Source organism: Carlito syrichta, unplaced genomic scaffold, assembly GCF_000164805.1.
Source record: "Carlito syrichta isolate Samal-C Ts95f unplaced genomic scaffold, Tarsius_syrichta-2.0.1 Scaffold303646, whole genome shotgun sequence".
Taxonomy (NCBI): Eukaryota; Metazoa; Chordata; class Mammalia; order Primates; family Tarsiidae; genus Carlito; species Carlito syrichta.
In genome coordinates, this window is record NW_007247742.1 from 696,196 (window position 1) to 716,352 (window position 20,157).

The following is a 20,157-nucleotide window of genomic DNA, read 5'->3' on the forward strand; positions in this document are numbered from 1 at the left end:
ACAAATACATTTTGAGAGCTTATATGTGCCAGACATTGTTCTAGGGGCACTGGGAAGATAGCAATGAACACACAGACAAAAATCCCTGCCCTCATTGAGAATCCATGCCTTCACAGGGGACAAAAACAACACAATAAAAAAATCTGTAATATACTGGATCATGGTAAGTTCTATGAAGAAAAGCAGAGCAAGGAAAAGGACAGAAAATGCTGGTGGAGTGGGGATGGAGGTGGGGCTGAAATTTTAGATAGGGTGGCCAGGAAGTCCTCAATTAGAAGGTTGCATTTGAAAAAAGACCTCAAGGAAGAGAAATAATAAGCCATGCAGATATGTGGGAAAGGCCATTTTGCAGAGGGAACAGCAAGTGTGAAAGTCCTGAGTTGGGGGCATACGTCTACTGTGTTCAAGGGCCATGAAGAGGTGGCCACCATGGCTGGAGTCTGTATGCCACTGTTCATCAAAGAGCTTCTCCTCCATTTCAGATCCCTTGGCTCTGAGTCTGGTCTATCTGCTGGACTAAATTGTCCAGGCCAGGGACATACTCACAAGCAGAAAGAACTTAAATAACTTGGCGAAAGGAAGCATGAGTAGATAAGGTGAGCTATGTATTAAAGTATTTCTCTTTATTGAAACTGCTTAAAGTTCCTTTAAATAAAACTTCATCCATCCTCACAAAATCCTTGTAAGGAGCAAAAGTCATATCCCTTAACTAAGGACTAGAAGGGGGGAAATCATTTTTAAAGCTAGAACTGGAATAGAATTTACTCTTAATGCCTAGTCTGATGCTCTATTATTCATAAAAGCGTAGAATATTAAAAGCTGGAAGACAGATTATCTTATTCATTCTCCTCATCTTACTCAAGAAGCAGTTGCCAAAATTAGAATCCAGCTTTCTTGTATAAGGGGTTAACACTCCTTAAAAAGCAAGGTAGGGGGATGGTACAGCTTTTAAAAGAAGGAACCAGTCTCTCAAATCCTGCACTCTAGAAACTCTTCTGCAAGGGAAAGATATGGTGATGACATTAGGATTACAGAGTACAACAATGTTCTCTATCCCCTGACCCCTAGAAAAAAGTCTCGCTATCCCCACATGCTAGGCTCACTGCCCTTTATCTAGATCCCTTCAGCCCTAAATGTCCTTTGTGAGACAGAGTGTGGCCAAGTCAGTGCGCTGTAGGTTCAGAAGACCAAAACTAAATCTGCAGTGTGAATACACACACACACACACACACACACACACACACACACACACACATACAGTCAGTGGGAAGGAAGGGGAAAGGAAAGCACACACAACACAACACACCAGGGCAGCTGCAGAAAACAACTGCTTGTTAAGTTAAAATTAAACTCTGTACAAATATTGACCTTTGGAGGGGACAGAAACCGGTCCCATATTTACCAGCTTTATAAATGGGACTGACCACAGCTGCCCCACGCGCTTGGCCGGCATGATGGCAGGATGGGGCGAGGCCACGCTTTGGGGGTGGGGATGAATGAGAGGGGCAGGAGACATTTTAAACACTCTCTTAAATGTAGTTACTACTGGTAGGTCAAAGTTCCCAAAAGCCTTAAAAGAGGAATTTCTAGGAAAACAAATAAGGCAGTTGCTGAAAGTGGGGGTCAGAGGAATAGGAAGAGAGACGAAAAGGAAAATTTCAGAAAGACAAAAACTTCTAAAAAGAATGAGAACTATAACAGAGATTGTAACTGAATGGAGAGCGCACTGGGGAGCTTATCCTTTTGAACCCTGGCCCTTGGTCAAACCGAGAGTCATACAGTAGAAGACCAGGTGACCAATTTAAGTAACTTAATGGAACAATCTAAACTGATCTGGTTTGAGTCTAGACTGTACTGCTTACTTGTAATGTTATTTTGGGAAACTTGAGGACTCCTTGTTTCCTCATCTATAAAATAAGGATAAATAATACAAAAACGATGCTCGAATTGACAAAGAATAGAACTAACTATAAACACCACACAGATATAATAAATTGTCATTATTATTAATTTTATCCAAGCTAACTGTGCACCTTTACACTCCATGCTGGCCAGCATACTGCAGTCTCCCTAAGAACTTGCCTTGAACTTGTTAAAAGCTTCCGAAAAGCACACACCTAAACCATTCCCTTGTTGCAGGATAACTAGGAGGTTATCCTCCAGAAATAGATCCAAAAAGCCATATTCAGGTTGCAAAAGGTCCAGATATAAAGGAGGAGAAATAACTCATCAATACTATTTCTCTGGAAGTTAATCTCCAGCAACCTAAAATTTTTCAGGAACAAAAGTCACAAACGCTGGACAGCTTAGTTCTGTTCCAAACCTCTGATGCCTTCACCCTCTTTTATGCCCTCCTTTACATTCATGATTTTTAAAAAAAATTATTTTAATTTTATTTTAAAGTTGTGGGGTACAAGTCAGGAATGCGTACATAAGTGGTTTAGGTACAGGTAAAGTTTTGGGCCTCCCATGGGACCTCACTTCATCTGAATTAGGATCAGGCACCCTTATTGATTTTATGTGCCCCCTACACACTCACGATTTTCATAATGAATAATAGTAAGCATAAAAAGTCTGGATCCATCTCCATATAGTAAGACCTCTCTCTTTCTCTCTCTCTCTCTCTCACACACACACACACACACACACACACACACACACACAGTGCCACCAAGAATCACAATTTTAAAAGTATTTCAAATAAACATACAGGAAATCAGGTGTGATGGCTTACACTTGTAATCCCACCACTTTGGAAGATTGAGTTGGGAGGATTATTTGAGGCCAGTAGTTCAAGACCAGCCTGGGCAAGATAGCGAGACCCATCTCTACAAAAAATGTTTTAAAAATTAGCCAGGCATGATGGCACACACCTATAGTCCTAGCTATTCAGGAGGCTAATGCAGGAGGTTTGCCCGAGCCTAGGAGTTCAAGGTTGCAGTGAGCTATGATCGTGCCATTGCCCTCCAGCCTGGGTGACAGAACAGGACCTTGTCTCAAAAAATAAAAATACATGAAAACATTTTGCCAAAATTAGTTGCCCAGTTTAACAGAAAGCTCCTGTGCCTTTATGTGGTACACCATTTATGCTTTACATCTTAAAATATGAGGCAGACAAGCGACTACCATTTATGGCATATGAAAAAGGCAATGACTAAGTTAAAGTACTAACCAAACACATGTCATCGGCATCTTTTGACTTTGCTTCACTTGTTCAATGTTTTACCTTAATATATTACAGTTTATATTGTTAAACGTGTGTCATAAAACATAAACAATGTACAGCAGAACCAGGTCAGCAATTCAGGAAGAATTTCCAACGCTGCAGTCTCTGCAGTCACGGGGCAAGAAGATGTTTTGCATTTGGTGCACCAAATACGTGCTAAAGCACAAACTCAAAATAAATTGAGGAGGGGGAGATGAACAAAAATGGAAAAGGGGAGGAAAAGGGGGAAACTATACTCCAGATAAGAGGCCAGAATTCAGTTCTTGAATTCTGATCCAAGAACGTATCAATGTAATCTTTTTTTTTTTTTTTTTTTTGAGTTGGAGTCTCACTCCGTCGCCCCAACTGGAGTGCAGTGGCATGCTCCTGGCCGCCGCAGCCTCGACCCGTTGGGCTCCGGTGATCCTTCCACCTTAGCCTTCCAAGTAGCTGAAACTACAGGCACATGCTACCACATCCGGCTATTTTTTGATTTATTGCAGAGATGAGGTCTCGCCAAGTTGCCTGGGTGGGTCTCGAACCCGCAGGCTCAGGCAATCCACTCACCTCAGACTCCCAGATCGCGGGATTACAGGCTGAGCCACCAAGCCCGGCTTAAATGTAATCATTATTAATCTCTATAACCCTCTTTTTCTGGCTTTGTCCATTTTCAGGGGCTTCAAATAAGTTATAAGCCTCCAGGTTCAGCCACTCAGAGCTTCTAAGGTTTTTGTTATTCTAACATAGAAAAGAGTCCTTGGCTGGGCATGGTGGCTCATGCCTGTAATCCCAGAACTTTAGGAGGCCGAGGCAAGAGGACTGCTTGAGCCTAGAGGTTCGAGACCAGCCTGGGCAACTTGGCAAGATCTCATCTCTACAATAAGTCAAAAAATTAGCTGGGCGTGGTGGCACATGCCTGAAGTCCCAGCTACTTGGAAGGCTGAGATGGAGGACCACCTTAGTTCAGCAGTTCAAGGCTGCAGTAGCCATGATTGTGCCACTGACCTCCAGCCTGGGTGACAGAGTGAGACTTAGACTCAAAAAAAAAAAAAGAAAAAGAAAGAAAGAAAAGAGTCCTTTCCTCACTCCACCTCCATCTTTCTTATGAGAAAATGATTCCTACTCCATAGGTCTTAATGCCATCTTCTATAAACTAAGGAGAAGCAGAGCTAGCTGACCTTATCTGCATGAGCCTAAGATTCCTTGCCAAACCTATTAAGCTATAGTCAGAACTGATAAGATTTTCAAAGTATTCCAAACTTCTAGAAAAAAGGAATGATACCATTTACTATTCTAAAACAACTTCATCCCTCTTATTACTTTTCAGGATCTTCCTCCCACAGTGTTCTCATCCAAATGAAATCAATGGCTCAGACAGGGAGGTGTATAGACTAGGAAGTGGGGGCAGGGGCTGTAAACAAGCATCTTTAAAAGCAAAGAGTTTTAAAGATGAGTTTAAGAAGAAACTCAGAGCTCTGAGCAAGTTAAGTAAATCTCTGAAAGAAAAAAACAAAACAAAAAGGTACACAGTAGGACAAGCAATTATCATCTGGCAAGAAGTGACATGCCCAAGGTCACTTTGCCTATGAGGTGGTCTCCTGGCCCTCCACCCACAGTGTCATCTGTGGGACCCTGCTGCTCCCCTCCCAGACTAAATTCAGGCTGCCTAAGTTCAACACAATTCAACAAAATGCCACACCACAGGATTTCCATTTGAATGTTGTTTGTTCGGCGATCTCTTGCTGCCTCCTAGCCATGCTGGTATATTGGTCTCTCAGAGAAGTCCCTGAACATATCACATGCCAGGGCTGATTCCTATTTAGGATGTCTTGGCCAAAGCCAGTAAAATGTCATTCCTGAGGGCTTCCATACAGAAGGGAACTTCAACATTGAAGATGACAGCAACACAAGTACTCAGTAAGCATATAAGAGGTAATGCCTACACAGGCCTAAGAAACAGAAAATGGAAGCCAGGATCCCAGGAAAATGTTCTGATGTAGCCCAACAATAAGGACAAGAAGGGGATTCTTACACAGAAACTGGGTAAGGCTGGGAGCAGAGTGCAAGCACAAAGGTGTGACTCAGACCTGGAGAACATCTCCACACACAAGTGCCTGTCTATTTTATATCTGAGGCCCAGACATCACAGAAGTTTCTGATTTCATAAGAACTATGTCTGTAAACCAGAAACAACTACATTTAAGCACACTAGGAAGCATCTCTCCACTGTAATCTCTGAAGCCCCTAGAGAAGCAAATAAGGAAATACCGCTACCGGGTACCAGTGAGAGCTGCCGACGTACCAGGCCTAGGAAATGTCTGAACAGAGTCTTATTCAAGCCAAGGGAAAACGCTGTTAAAACATACAAAACTCCTTTGACTAATGTGAGAGGGGGAAAGAGCCTCTATAATTAACAGAAACTGTCACAGGCATTGGGGGCCTCCGACGTGTTCGACGCAAACCACTTGAAAAGACCTGGTCTTCTAGGAGAAGGCTGGGGTTTGTGAGTGGGGCTCCAACAGGCTGGGGACAGTTTTTCCAAAAGAATCCCACCATATTTTTTTTTAAAGGGAGAAGAAAAAAGGGGGTGGGGGAGAGAAAGGAAAAACCCAAACCTCAGCTTAATGTTTTTCCACCAGTGGAACTAAAAAGCAAAAAGAAGAAGAAAAGTCCAAATGCAACCAGTTTTCAATCAGGGCCTAATTAGAAAGAAAAGTGGCAGTGCTATTACAGATTTAGGGAGAAAGAAATGCAGTCAATGACTTAAGTTTGGGCTGAGCCATCCACTTGAAAGCTATGATGATTAGAGGGACAATTTATGGTAAGAGATGGTGGAGGGGAAGAAAGGAATAGAAGAGAGCCTGAGGGCTGACTGATCATGCAAATCAAGAGCCAGAGAAGATAGTCAAAAATATGTATTGATCAGCCACAATTTACAAAGCATTACATAACAGGCTGGAAGGATAAATAAAATCATAACAGACACAACCCTGACATGAAGAAGCTTATAAAAAAAGTCCCTGCAATAAAGCACTCACCTCTTAACACTTGGCCACTATAAACACATGCACAAGTTTTCAGAGAAAATTTAACCTCAACTTCTTTCTACACACAAAGTCCACTCTGACAACTTATGTGGCCTTTCTGTGTACTTCTCCCAGCTCCCTACTCATTTCCATATGTGACACACAGAGACCCCACAAGAAAAAGATGCTATCATCAAAAACAGTTCCTGAAAGAAAGGATTTGGATTTGCCTCAGTCCTCAAAAGAAACCAGTCAAGGCCTATACCCTGGCCCGGGAAGGTTGAGATGCTGTATCAAGATGGAGAATCTCAGAACAGCTGAAAGGGCACTGTCTGCTTTCTTAATGATCCAAAAAGATTCAAGTCCATTTCCTACATAAAGGCTATAATACATGAGAACAAGCAGAAAGGAATGAGGATGGGCACCCCTATACATGGCTATAGGAAGGAAGGGATCAGCAGGTTCCATTCCACATTTGCAATAAACAAAGTAATTTGATTGGTAGAGGCATGGAATACTTTCTTCCCCTTGCTCTGGGGTACCCTCTCCCTTGTTGATTTAGTTCAGGCAACTTGGAAGAGGGACAGGAAGGGCTAGGGCAAACATGTCACAGCCTGCAGTGAATAGGGCCAACAGAAAGGAGAGGCAAAGAACAGAGCTGAGAGGAGAGGAAAAGAGGAGAGGCCTCTCTTCCCATCCCACAACCTGGGCTCCATCCAACACAAAGTTAATTCCTAACCTCGGCTTCACCACCCTGCCCACTGCTTGCATGATTTATCCCCCTATCTGCCTGCATCGCCTTTACAAGCCTCCTAGCCCTGCACACCATTATAAAAGCTGTCTGTGCTGCTGGCTCGACCTGGCCTGGCCCGGGCTCCTGCCACAGTAACCCTTCTCCACCCCTTCATTTTACAAGCCTTCCGCCATCATGGAAATCTGAAATCCCACGAAAGAACAGTAAACATCATGGGGAAAGAAAATACCTAAGCAGGCTACTCTGGACAGCAGAGTCACAAATGGACTGATGTCTCTAAGCCAGGGATGGAGGCTTCTAGGCAACAGAGAGCTGCCTCCTTGACTGGACTCACGTGGTGAATAACAAAGAGATGCACACACAGATGTGCCAATCCTTTAGAGGGCACAGCCAAGCATCCTGGTGCCCTGGGAATTCCCAGGCTCAAAGAATCAGTCAGACTGCCAGGAAACTCACAAGTAAACACAGGTGGTAGGTACCATGTGGAAATGCAAAATTTTAAATAACGTAAAGAGACTAAACATTATTCAAACCACAAGCTAAGAATCAGTTGTCACCTTCTGATGGGCTCCATAGGGAGACATCATGGTGTAGTGGAAAGAGCATGAGCTTTGGATTCAGCTGGCTGGGTCTGAAAGCTGGCTTCATCACTTATTCATTAGCTATGTGACTTTGGGCAACTTATATTTTCTGAATCTCAGTTTCACTCTTCATACCAACTCATAAAAAGGTTGTGAAGATTAACGACACAATAGGTACAAAAAATGGTAGCTAGTATGATTATTTGGGATGTCAGACATCCTAAAACAGGGGTGGGGTAGGGGCAGAGAGATCCTATTCCTTCCCCATGCACATTTAGCCTTTTAAATCAGTTTCTCCTTTACTTTATGCAAAACGTATCTTTCTAAACCAGATTCTACCATTTGATCTCCTGGCCAGAAAATGAGCCAAAGGGAGCACCCTAGGGGAGTATTCTTTCTTAGCGACTGTCTTGAGTAACACTGCCCCTTTAACTCACATAACTGAGTTCTAATCCTGACCTTCTCACTAGGACCCCATTGGCTCCTCCAGCTTCAGTTTATAAAGGCTAGTCTTCTTTCTCTTCACATGCCCCAAGAGAACCTGCCAGCACCCACTAGATTCTTTTCATGAAATGTTGGACTACTCTATTACAACAGAATCTAAGCCAGAAGTAGGGTTCATACCTTCCCCAACTAACTTAGTGGAGAACAGACACTAAGGAATTATCCACAAGTCTCTGGGGGTTCAAAATGCTCTGCCAATGTGACTGAGTGCTCCCCAGACCTCTGTTATTCACTTGGGGGTAGGTAGTGGGAAGATGGAGGGGGAGGAACAGGGAGGGCAGGAAGAGAAGAGAGCCTTGATTCAGGGGGCCAGACTGAGTCCGCTACAGGCCAGGCTCCACTGAGGTTTCTCGGGTGAAACACGCCTCTGTGATGGCTGTGTCTGTAAAGCGGATGGAAATGCCCATAAAGCCGTATCAAACCCTGTGCAGAGAAGGACAGGGATATATATAGAACCAGGAACCAAAGGGGCCACAGGGGATTCAGGCGGACAGCTCCGCCCAGCCCTTAAACCCGCCCCAGGGAAGGGGGGAGGCCCAAGGAACAAACTTAAGGAATGAAGGTTGGAGACAGCCCGGCGGGTTTATGAAGGGAGTGGGGAAATTAGGGGCGTCAGGGACAATGCTAGAAGATTGTCCTAGGCTGGGAAACAGTGCCGGCTGGGAAAGCCTGAGCCTGCTCCAGCACACCATGCTAAAGAGCCAGACTCTGAGTTTTAGCAGATCCTGAGGTGACTTGTAACAGTCTGCTTTGGTGTCCCATAGTCTTGACAGTGCTCTGCTTCCTTCTCAGAACCAATGAGCCTTTAATAAACCAAGTTTCCCTGTCTTCCTCTGCTGTCTAAACCAGCACCTTCAGTTTAAAGTAGTCCAGGGGTGATGTTCTTCATTCCTCACTCCCTTAATCCTGCTTCCAGCCTCCCAGAGAAACTGGAGTTGGGGGCAAATTAAAAAAAGAAATCCATCCATAAAGAAATGTCCTGAAACCAGAAAAGTATTCAAAGATAGAAATCTGTTAAAAGATAGAAACAAATTTACAGAAGTGAAAAAGAGGCTCACAAAATGAGACAACATCCTTAGAAACCATGGCATCTGGAAGAATCAGTCCTAAAAGAAAGTCTTGCAAGGGAAATAATGTGAACTGGCTTATCTTCTACTCTGATTTACTGGGATCTCCCCTCCCTTCTTACCAAAGTAGGATACAAGAGGTATAGACACCAGGTAATGGGGAGCTAGAAGACACTAAGCCTACAAGAATTTCTTATCTCAGCAACTGCCAGGGTAACCAATACCCCACTCTCCCATACACAATTCTGAAGATAATCCTCCCTCTCACAATTCCAATTCTTTTCCCTGTCAGTACAAGAACAGCAATGTTTTGGCGCCACCTGCTGTCCTTTCCTGATAGCTGAGTAGACTAGATCCTTGAACTGGATGAACCTCAAGTTTACCTTTCTTAATTCATAAGCCCTGAAGGAATTTAATTCAACAGAACAGAAACCATGACTTCTATCAAAGGCAGTATTCCTATAGTGTGCACTGGATTTCTCCAGTGCTCCATTATTCTTCTGCTTCCTGGGACAGATGTCTAAAGAACTCCAACTAGCCAGAATCTTCTCACAGGATTTTTATTTCCAGTCTTAATAGCCATTCATTTGTAAAATTCCTTCTTAAGAGTCTTGCTGATTTGGGAATGGTAAATGCTTAATAAGCCTTTTCTCTACTTAATAGAGTCCATATATTTTTTAATGATTTCTATATTATATTGTTTTGGTTTCCTTGGTTTTAGGTAGAAATCTAACAGTACAAACACGATCTAATGTTTGTCATCAAACACTATAATGAGAGCAATGTCACCCAACAAGCAATGGCATATATTTTATACTATTCTACAATTCCTATGGTCCTCAGTCTGAACAAACATTTTTATTTTTTAGAAAGACAGGGTCTTGTTCTGTCACCCAGGCCAGAGTGCAGTGGCATAATCATAGCTCACTACAGTCTCAAACTCCTGGACTCAAGAAATCCCCCTACCTCAGACTTCTGAATAGCTGGGACTACAGATGAGAGCTGACATACCCAGCTAATTTTTTTAGTTTTTGTAGAGATAGGGTCTCACTGCTATGTTGCCCAGGCTGGTCTTGAACTGGACAACCATTCTAGTTTGTAGTAAGTTCGTTGAGAAGTCAGTTCATCTCACAAATGAAGATATGTGTTCACTGATTTAACAAATATTTCTGTATCACCTATTATATACTAGACATGAACTAAAGGTACTGTGATGAATAAGTCATACAAGATTTGTACTCTCATGGAAGCTACATTCTAGCATCCTTTATCTGACTCATTAAGGTAGTGTAGAAATTTATCATTATCTTTAAAGAATGCCCTGTGAACAGCAAATATCAAGACAAAAATATAAACAGATTTGAAAAGACTGACGATAAAATGAAGAAATATGAGAGGAAGGATGTATAGAGTAGGGGGCAGTGGATGGGTATATAATAAGAATTGTTGATATTATTCTTTCCAGCTAAGTTTATTTTTCCTAAAATTCATTCCTGGACCTAACTCTAGGAACTATGTGCCAGCTTCCAAGGTCTGCTTCCTCAGACTCAAGATTTATAGGTCTGTAGCAGAAAGAATGAAGGAGAGGTGATATTTATTCAATATCTAGGATTGATAGCTTAAATTATATGCAGGTATTTTCCCAAATATCAATTCAGGAAATACATAGGGCTCCGTCAAGTATAACTGCCACCTTGTAGAAGACAGAAAGGTTTCTGACAGGCCCTAGGATAAGCCAATAAATAGAGGGGGATAGAGAATCAGTCATAGAATCCTGTTTATTTTTTCCCAGGCAGGACTACACTACACTGGTCACTAGGAAAAAAATCTTTAAAAATTCTAGGAAAGAAGTTTCCAAACCTAGAAACTAGAAACATATTCTAGTCAGATTTTTTTTTTAAGTATTATTTTTGCTTCAACCACATCCCTATTGCTCTAATTCAAGTCTATCTCTTCTTGCATTATCTTGAATGAAATGCAGAAAAGCTATTTACCATCCTACTTATGCTAATTTTTCACATTTAAAAGAATAAATTACCATTCAGTCTACTCTTTGAATTAAGTAATTCCATTGTCCTTAGATTTTTTTCAAGTTTGTTCTATGTTCATCCCTTTTAATATTGTCCTGATTATTGTACGGGCACTTGCATCTTTCAAACACAATACCAAAATCCTAAGAGCTCAACTAAATATAAGTACAATGGGGGGGGGGGCTGGGGTTCTCATGCTATTTTTAATTACACTTATCTTTTTAAAAAATACCCAAACTATGCCAAGGACTATATCACAATTGGGAGCTCTTACCAGTTAAATCTTTCAGGAAAAAAAAGGAAGGCAAAATTTCCCACTTAACAAACAGAAGACTACTTTATAGAAAATAAGTTCTATTAAAACAAGATACCAGCAGGTCGAGGCTGTGGTGGCTGGGAGCGTCCACTGCACTCCAGTCTGGGCGACAGAATGAGACTCCAACTCAAAAAAAAAAACCAAAAAAACAAGATACTAGATCAGAGCTAAAGCATCTGACAAAGGGAGCAACAGTCAAGGTTGGTAAGCAGGGAAACTGCGAGGATATTTATAGGGGATTTATGCCTTGTTGAAGGTTATAACAGTCACAGAAAATTTTACTTTCCTTCCTTTAGATCCACCAAATCTTTCAAGTGCTTCCTGGGAATCCTCCACTAATTTCCCCACCAGAGAATGCCTTCCTCATCTGTCTCATTCAGTACTTCTTGTTTGTCTCTATTACAGCACTCTTATCTTGTAAGATAGGTATGTGTCTGTCTCTCCTGAGCCATATGCTTCTTGGGACAGGAATTATGTCAGTCATCATTGTACCCCTAGTACAGTAAGTACTTACAAATGCTAGCTTCCTATCCTCTGCAGTACCAGTACAAGTATCTAAACACAGTGGCATTCAATAAATGATGGATGAGGATGATAACATTAATAACAGCCATCCAGCACAACTCCACTAAGTTGTCCGACCAGTTTGCGACTCCTTTTTTTCCTAGCCCAGAAAACTCCTTTTTTTTCCTAGCCCAGACATTCACTCTTAAGGTTTGCCTCCTCCTCAACAGACTCCAGGAAATATGGCTAGTTTTAAGTTCTAGAAACTCTAATCATTCCTGTTTTCTCCAAGCTAAAGGCCTGAAGGGAGACTGCAGATACCTCATGAATATTGATGAAGCTCTGTGGTCACATGAATATTAACAACACCCTGTGGTTTTCGGGAACAGCAGCCCAGCTAGAAGGTCTAATATTAACCTTGGCTAGGTCCAAAAGGTAGAAAGAGCATATGCCCATACATCCCCATGGGGAGTAAAGAGTGGATAGCAGAGTCCAGTTTGGGGATTGGCCCCAATGCAAACACTAGGCACAGACAGTTAAGAAAGGACTAAACATTGTATTCTATGTCCCTGGCACTGGGGGCTCTGTTAGCTGCTACCCAGGCAGGAATCCCCAATTCTCAAGTTTTGCAGAAGTTAGGATATCGAAACTAAATCATACTCAATTAAGAAAAACACTGGATACACTGACCGACCTAGTTTAATAGCTACAACGGGGTAGGTGGGGGGTGGTGGAGTTTGAAAGTCAAATCATATTGGACAAAAAGCAGAATCAAATCATAAGGCTCAAGTAGGCATCAAAGACATTTTGCATGTCACACATTAACAGTAATGAAAGATCTATAGACTGTGGAGTTTCTAGCCTCATACCCTCCCTGACACTAGTGGACAGAGAGAAATGACCAAGGCTTAAGAGGAAAATTATTCTAGGATTGAAACAGTAAGAGACAGAACAGGTCAGATTCTTTTCGCACCTACAGATCCTGAGTCCAGGAGATATCAGAAAGAATGATGACCATTATTAAAAGCAAACAAACAAATAACCCCAAAACACCAAGTACTGCAAATCAGAGTCGACCAAAGAAACCCACATACCCCTAGCCCTGGGTCTAAGTTCAAAAACTAATGACAGAACTATAAAAAGGAAAGACAGGTTAAGTGGCCCCATGTAATGGCTGGAATTAATGCTAATAATAAGATTCCTGCTGTATTCACAAACCAGGACAGAATACACTTAAAACTGGAACACTACCTCTTTACTCCTCTAGTTTGATGCTACTCAAAGTCTCTGACCCCTAAGCTCTGCCTGAAAAGCTGACCCAGCCCCCTTCACCCACACTCAAGAGGAAAAGAGAGGCCTGTGGGCCTAGCCCAAGCTGAGGTAGTGAGAGGCCACACCTAGGAAGAGGGTGGGAGCTGCTCACGGGAGCTGTGTTCTGTCACACAATTACCATATTATGTAGCTCTAATAAAAAGAAATACTTGAAGTTTTATTAGTGCCATATAATAAAGTATTTATAGAATCCGGGTTGGGGAGGGTGGTTGGGCAGAGGTAGAGAGAGGAGGAGGGAAATTGGAGGAATAGAATTGTTAGGAATAGCCCTGGCAAAAACTCTCAGCATTCACCATACTAGACAAACTTCAAAGTCTTCAGCCTGGGACATCAGGCTAGCTTTCACTAACCAGATCAAGATGGCTTACTGTTCACTCTCCCTTCATAGCAATTTGTCTCTAACTTTTTCCTGGTTAACAAAAAAAGAGATGAGGAACTGGGAGGAAGAGGCAGGAGGAACAAGAAACTTCAACAAAGCTGTGTGGAACCTATACCTGAAAAGACTGGTGAGTAGAGGAAAGGGGGCATGGCTGAAAATAAGTGGAACGTGAGGTTTAGAAAGTTCCATTCTGGAACCAGACTTGTAGTTGTCACCATCCAACATACCTGACAGTTTTGAAATCTGCCAAAACAGAGTTTTCCATCATTCCACTGGCCCTTTCTACATACCTCACACTCCCCACTCCAACCACGCTCTCTACTCACCACCACCATGAATGCAGTGCACCCCACACCAACTTCAGCCACACAGCACACACCCACAGTTTCTCCCACACTCCCTTCTCAAATATGGTCCTCACAGCTACAGTGCGCGTGTGCGTACACACACACACACACACACACACACACACACACACACACAACATGCTCACCACAACACGCTCCTTCCTAAGGCCATGGACTGCATGCATTTCCTGGGCATCTTCCCAACTTAAGACATAAAAACATTTTTGAGTCTACAACCCTCTTTAACATTTCAAAATTTTCTATTACCCAGAAAATCTCCCCAAAGAGAGAGAAGGGCTGTGACATTATTACAGAGAAGACTATAAACAGAACAAATATAGTGCTGCTTTATTACAAGGCAGTGTGGGGTTGGTGGCTGGCTGATTACAGGGACACTCCCCAAAGCTCTCTGCAGTCCCAGACCTCAATAAAGGCCAGGCCAGAGCAGCCTTCAACTGAGGGGCCCCCTAGAATCCCTTCAGATTCCAGTCCAGGAAATGATATCTGCCTTGGTTGAAGATAAGGAGGAAAGCAAACATGATCTAAGAACAACATGCTTGGAGAAGAGCCACTAGGCCATCTTCTCAAAGGCAACCACAATTAGGATGGTTTCAGTTTCTTTAAATCAATACATTCCAAACTTCAGAAATTAAAAAAAAAACCTAGAGAAATCAAGAAGAAACTGATAAATTTAAAACCCATACACATCAGAGACAGTACAGAGTAAGGAGGAAGAATGGATCAGAGGACAGAAAGAGAGGCAGTGCAGATTGCATGACTAAAGCAACCCATATTACGCATAAAATCATAGAAGGAAAGAGTGGGAAATCCACAAGTCCTCTCTTCTGGGCTCTGGGCACACGGCGTCCCTTCTTGGGTGACTCACAGTGGGATCACCTTCGCCCCTGCTTCATGTGGTAAGGGCCTCTTTATAAGGAGACACATCGCGAGTCTTCTCCTCCTCCATCCCTGCGAGCCAGGGGAATTGCGTCACTGACCTCCACACTCCCTCCACACTCCCTCCTCTTTCCAGCCGGCCACCACACAAGGGATCTTGTCTTGTGGTCCCTGCCATCCTTTCATCTGGGCTCCAAACCCACTGTCACCTTGGCCCTGAATCACTCCCCAGGAGACACTGGGAAAACAGAGCTGGACAAAGAGTGTCTGGGTCCTGTATGGCTAGCATGTACTGATCTCTGCTAGTGAGAGAACCCAGGCTATGCTCTTCTCTGCCCAAAGGCAGGGCACAGGAATAATTCTGAACTTAGCCTTGTGGTCAGCCCTGCCTACCGACTAGGTGTCCGCTGATTTGGGTGATACTAATTCACTCTAGCTCCCAAAAGCTAGAGGATAAAAAAGGCTGAAAAGCAGCCCTAAAGGTTCTAGCTTCTCTGCCTTACCTGTCAGTGGCAGAGGAATTCCAAGAGTTGGGAGAGGGCTAGCAAGTGTCTGCCCTTCCCCCTGCCCAGTTCTGTTCTCATGCCACTTGGCTACTCTGTTCTGAGGGTAGCCCCAAGGAAAACATTTTGGCAACTGAAAATGTCACTGTTGCTCAGATCTTTCTCCAAGATAGAGGATTCCCTCCTACTGTGTCTCAGCTCATTTCCATGTCTCATAGTCCTAACATTTTTCTTTGACCTTCTATGTAATGATATTCCATTTTGGAGCTTTGCCATTTTTCTCTAATTTCAGAACCTGTGGTTCAATGGGCAGATTTAAAATGAGTTACAGGAATGCTGTTTACTGAGTTTTCTCCCTTCTCAAATACATTTTATTAGAACAGAGCCTTTGAGACAGTATGGAATAGTGGGAGAAAGGTCTGTACTAGAAAGTCAAAAGATGAGGTTCTGGTTTCTACCGCAATTACTTGTGGGATTCAGGGTCACTCAATTTCTCTGAGCCAACCCATTATAGCTCCTTAGGTGGCCCTAGTGAGCTTTCAAAAAACACAAAAACAAAAAAACCAGTCTTTAGTCTTTTTATCTGAGTAGGTGATCAATATATTTATATTGAATTTTACTCAATGAAGCCAGCTCATTTCACGAGGTAGCTATGAGAAGCAAATCAAATCATAAAGGCAAAAGTTCTCTGCAGAATACATAGTATTAAAACCATTTACTGAGTGCTTAAAATGGAGTAGGCAAGTTACAAAGACTTAATATTCCTGCCCTCAGGGAACTTACCATCTAGTGGGAGGAGTTAGAAAAACCAGTGATTACAGTTCAGTGTTGATATGGCCTATGACAGAGTAAACTGAGTAGCATATAAGAAGGGCAACTAAACTGAACTCAGAGGACCAAAGAATATTCCCCAGAGGAGGTAACTTCACTAGAATCCAAACAATAAACAAGAGTTACCCAAGTGAAAGGGTTCCAGAGGGAACAGCATGTGCCAAGAATTGGAGATAAGAGAATGAAGAGCTCTAGGAACTGGCAGTTCACTGTAACTGGAGTACATATTTGGGAAGCAAGGTAGAGAGTATGGGTAGAGATGAGGGTTGGGGAATGGGGTGGTGTGGGACTGGGTAAGTGTGGCCTAGCAGAAGAGTAGGAGATGAAGCTGGAGATATAAGTAGTGGCCAGATCATAAAGACCTTAATGGCTTTACTAAGAAGTTTGGACTTTATCCTAAGGTCAATAGGAAGCTGCTGAACAGGGACACATGACCAGAATTTACTTTGATCAGTAGCTTTCATCTAGTTTCTTTTCCTGATTGCATGCATATTGCTGGGGTTATTGGGGTGTCAAAAAGAGAAAATTAAGCAGAAGTTCAGACTGGGCCTACTTCTGCTCTTTCTGTGGAACCCAGCAGCTTTCCACTCCCTTCCTCATGGGACTCTCCAGTCTGCTTGGCTTACTTGCCAAACAGTCTTCCCTCTCAGTCCCCTTATTCTCCTCTGTCTCTAGCAAAGAAAAACCTTTGACTATGTGGTAAGTCCTTTCCAACCAGCAGTCCTACTGACCTAGTGTTTTAGTCTCCATTCTTGAATGCTATCCCCTCACCAGCATCTCTAAGTATGGATGTAAAGTAACCTTGTCAATAATCCACATTTCTAATCCAAGGCCCTCTTACTTGAATTCCATCAAGTCTGCCAACATTAACTTTTGTCCTCAATCTGAGCTCTCTCAACCTCTAGAAACAATTTGGTAGCCTCCTAACAGAAGACTAAGATAATATGGACCAAATAGGTGATCAATCTGCATAAGAAAGATGTCATATCTAGATGATAATAATAAACTGCAAATGAAGTCAATGAAAACATCCATTCCCTTTCTTTCTTCCTTATCTCATAAAGACCTCAAGAGTTGTAGTTTAAGGTTTAGAATCAATACCCTACAGGAGAACCATCATGGTCATTAATGTTATCTCTTAGTTTCACCATTTAACTTTAGAATAAAAGAACCTTGTCACTAAGGAAATCTTTAGTCCAACCTTCTACCTCAGTGTCAGAGCTCTTTAGCAAGACTTGGCAATTGAGATCTTCTTACTACCTCAAATTTTCTTAAGAACTCCTCTTTCTATTCATCTTCACTGAACAGGTCTAAAGTAGAACCTCAATATCCAACAGGAAATAGCTCAACTCACTTGGTCTTAAGGTTCTAGAACATGCTATTCAAAGTATGATCAGCAAACTGGTGTTGGTCTGCGAACTCTCTATAACAAGCCCATGATGAGATAAGTATAGATATTTAGTATAAGCATTTAAAAACTTTTATAGCATTTTGACATTACCAGAACATCCAAACATGTGTTCAGAGGACTTATCTCAGTGAACAAGATATAAAACGTTTCAGTATTATTGAACTTGTATGGTACAGCACACATGGTACATGTTTGCATATGAGTTATGCACAGCAAGACTATGTGTCAGATTACTTTGAAAAGTACTGACCTAGAAAGTTTCTAGAAGAAAAGAGGATAAGTCTGGAAGTAGGAGGGCTACCTCTCCTCTTTTTTCCCCATTCTGGGTACAATAGAGAGTGAATCTGCTGCCTTGGAGGAGGAACAGGAAGCTGCTCCTACTAAGCCACTGACTGTATGGGGTGAAGAGGAGGGCAGGAGTTGGTGGCCAGGTTATCAGGCAATAACAAACTCAGCATCCAAGCACGCGACTTCCAGCAATGCAAGGAGTTTCCTTTGTTTTGGGAAAACAAGAGCTGCAAGAAGCTCTCCTTGACACGTTCTTGCCTGGCCTCGGGAGGAGCCCAACCACCCCCAACACACAAATAGGACAGTCCTAGCCAATGACTGACAAGTCAGTACCCTGACCACAACCCCTGTTTGCTTTTTCTTTTCCACCACTTCCTCAGTTCGAGGGCCACTGTGGGGCCATAGGTAGCTGTCAGCCTAGGTCACCCTTCAAGAACTTCACCCCCAATGACCCGGTACCTAGTCCATACAACTCTTCTAATGCTCTTTCTACAACCTACTTTCTCTTCCCAATATGGTTCAGTCTGAGAGTAAGGGCTTATGGCCCCTTCTGTAGAGGTGTAGGTAACGTTAAGCCTCACAATACTACGCAAACAAAGGCCATGCTCTAGCAAATTAAATCCAAGAAGAACAGCATCTAGCCAAGTACCCATTAAGAACAATATTCGAGGTTTCAACAGAATATTCTGAACAGTATTTTTACATTATCTGAACAGAGTCACTTGATTACATTAGATGCTCAGCTTTGTGAACTCAGTTATCATCAAGACTAAAATATAAAACATAACACCTATTCATGATGCAGAATGTCAAAACTAAACTTCTAAGTTAGCTAGGAAATTTAAGACCAAAGATAAAAAAATCCAATAGCAGCTGGGAGCCCAGCTCTTGAGGGTATAAACAGAATAAAAGTCTCAACCTCTCAGACTCATGTTAACCTACCTTCTAAGACCAAAGACTTCAGGACATTTTCTTCAAGAACTCTGAGAAGTAGGGCTACTAAGTCCCACTTATGACTTTACTATGATAAATCAAGAGCTCTGGGGACCAGCAAACCTTCCTCCTTCTCTGATTAATCAAGGAAGCATACCCTTTACCCTCATAGTCCAAGAGCCCAAGTTTCTATGAAGACTAATTTGTCCAGTAAGGGGAGGGATGTGGGGGCGGGACTCCCCCCACTCCAAGTCTCCTTCATGCCAAAGGAGGAGGAAACAGAATAAGCAAAATAAAATTCATAAAGCGAAGCAGTAATTATGGTGTGGTCAACAAGAGGCTGCTCGTCAGGCCCATCATTATGTGGCTAAATTTAACGCCCTGCGCGGCCAGGGGAGCCGTGCGCCCCGGGCACCGTGTGTCCACACAGACGCCAGCTCCGCCACCTTTACCCGCTCGACAGTCGCCAAGCCTGCCAGAAAGCAGGTCACAATTTTTTTTATAGTCTGTTTACCAAGATGCTGTTTTTACTGCCGAGGTTTCTCTCATTTTATCTCTTTTTCCCTTTTCCCCAAACAGACTGGCCTGTATTTTCTGTCCTGGTTTTTTTTTTTTCTTTCTCCTTCTCTCAGTACTATTTTCAGAACTCTAATTTTATATGGTATGTCCCTTTTTTTTTTTTTTTGGTAAATATTTGCCATAACTAAGCCAGGCACATCCAGTTTAAAAGGCTCCATCCCACAAAACATCAGGCCTTTAATGATATGCATCTCATTAGCTTTTCCCATGAAAGGGGGTATAGAAAAAAAAAGCAACTTACAGACTCTCTCACTTTTTATATCTAGAGAGACCTATATTTATATATAAGGACAAGCTGAAAACTGACATTCTGAGCCCCAATATGAGGCTAGTACAATGGTCATTTGATTCAGGCTTTGAGGTTTTAGAAGCAGTTTCAGAGACAGGGGCTAGTGGTCTGTATATTGCTGCTGGTTCACCCAATGGTTCTGACCAGGTCTGTATAGCTATAAGTAGTCCAGTCCTCTAGATCAGAGGAACAAAACCTGAGAAGTCTATTGACACTAAGTTTCCTAAAATGGTTGTAAGAAAACAAAGAGAGGCAAAAGGGCACCAATATTTCCCTCCTTCACTGGCCAATGAAGTTAAAGAAAAGGAAGTTATGAGTTAGGAGAGTGCTTAAAAAGATCCCTTCCAAGTTAGAACTTCCATGCCTCCCAATCACCATCCC

General features: G+C 42.5%; 1 protein-coding gene across 1 annotated transcript in view; it reads right to left on the reverse strand.

The window, feature by feature from the left end:
* NHEJ1 (non-homologous end joining factor 1) overlaps positions 1–15,236 on the reverse strand; it is a 48,544-nt gene extending 33,308 nt beyond the window's left edge. Inside the window, exon 1 of the mRNA XM_021712780.1 lies at positions 15,044–15,236. The gene's annotated coding sequence lies outside the window, so the exon portion shown is untranslated. The remainder of the gene's footprint in view (positions 1–15,043) is intronic.
* Positions 15,237–20,157: the final 4,921 nt, after the last annotated feature.